Consider the following 1,730-nt stretch of genomic DNA (forward strand, 5'->3'; position numbering starts at 1 on the left):
ACCAGCTGTCAAGCACCCTCAGTTTCAATATGATCAGACTAAGGATGGACGTGTTCAAACTAATGAACAGTTACTGTATAATCTATCTAATGATGGGCTTCTTTTTATCAATTGTTATCAATTGTGTTAATATGTCTTGAGATGTAATGGTTGATGACATCTCATATTATTGTATTTTTTACATTTATTGTATTTTTAGGACAATTCACTGTTCCATCTGTCAGTGGACACTGTTGCCCACCAACTAGTGACTTTACAATCAACAAAATAAATTTTAATAAAGGAATAATGTTTGGAGGACTAGTAACTTATGATGGTCTCAATACTGCTACTAATAGTGTGTACATATTTAATGTAACACACAATACGATAGTAAGTTAACATTATTATGATGGTCAAGAGATTATAAAGCTGATTTTATCATGATGATGCAAAGTTTTGAAAACTGGTTATTTATTTAAATAATTATATCAGACTTATGAGTCGTATTTCTGATAAATTAAACTAAATCACTTGTCTACATTATACTTTAATGTATTATGTTTATGTTTTATGTATTTAGCATTGGGAGAGTATTAAAAAAGGATCAATATCTGGTGAGGGACTCTGGACTAAGGAGAGATTTAATCATGCTAGTGCTATTATCAATAGTGACTCTACCTCACCTGCACTAGTTGTGATTGGTGGACGGGATAATAACAATCAACTAGTGACTGAATGTTTATTATTTGATGATATCACTACTGGTCAGTTCAGTTGTAAGAAGGTATGTGTACATGTACACGTGTATGTTGTTTATGTATAATTTAACATTGAGAATTGGAGGAGCCTTATCACAATACTCTATAATTAGTGATACATTTATGTGTACTTATACTTGTCATAATGTATCAGTATGTAAGAGGTCCACCAATGCCCCCTGGCTTACGCCAACTACCAGAATATTTTAAGGTCATAAAACCAACCAACCCACCAAAAATGGTCGGGCACTTTTATATCATTTTCAAAATCATGTGACACAAACAAGTTAAACTAGTTATACATATGACACACACATGACAAACACATGACATAGAGAGTTCCTAGTTAGATGGCAACCTGGGCAAGCCTGAGCAAGCCCGAGCTGTCATCCCTCACATAAACCACAGTTGCATAAATTAGTCTAAGGTCAAACCACAATACATTCATTATTAATATGTAATACATACACCACTAATAATCAATAATACACATACAACTAATACCTCAAATGATAATGATACACATATACAACCAATAAGTAGTAACACATACCTATATAATAAAGAATAATAATCAATAGTTTTTAATCCATCACACAGTAATATTTCTTATTGTCTACAGATTCATCTTCCTGAATCTGTTACTGGTAGATACTATCATTCACTCACAGCAGTCACAATGTCACCACACTGTGTGTGGCTAGTAATTGTTGGAGGAGGTGAAGAGGTTGTATGGGAAGATGTTGGAGGAGGAGTGGAGAAGCCGGTGAATACATTTATCACTGATACTAATGGACTAACAATGATAATTGAATTAGGTAAAATAAATTACTTTTATTACAATTGAGGCTGAATTACTACTAGCTTCTTAAGTTATTAATAATATTATTTGTCCTTATTTCAGTATATATTGAAGCTGGTGAGTGGATAGTACAGTCAGTACTGGATGGTAATGATCTCACTAGTAAGGAATATCAAGAAAAGTATTCA

General features: G+C 32.8%; 1 long non-coding RNA gene across 1 annotated transcript; it reads left to right on the forward strand.

Annotated features, from left to right (window-relative positions):
- The first annotated feature begins 524 nt into the window (after positions 1-524).
- Positions 525-1,675, forward strand: LOC109592286 (uncharacterized). The gene is made up of 3 exons (XR_002190271.1): positions 525-766; positions 1,363-1,558; positions 1,645-1,675. It is a non-coding gene; the product is annotated as an uncharacterized LOC109592286 (long non-coding RNA).
- The last annotated feature ends 55 nt before the right edge of the window (positions 1,676-1,730 follow it).

This window comes from Amphimedon queenslandica, unplaced genomic scaffold (genome assembly GCF_000090795.2).
Source record: "Amphimedon queenslandica unplaced genomic scaffold, v1.1 AMPQUscaffold_5708_Cont22327, whole genome shotgun sequence".
Taxonomy (NCBI): domain Eukaryota; kingdom Metazoa; phylum Porifera; class Demospongiae; order Haplosclerida; family Niphatidae; genus Amphimedon; species Amphimedon queenslandica.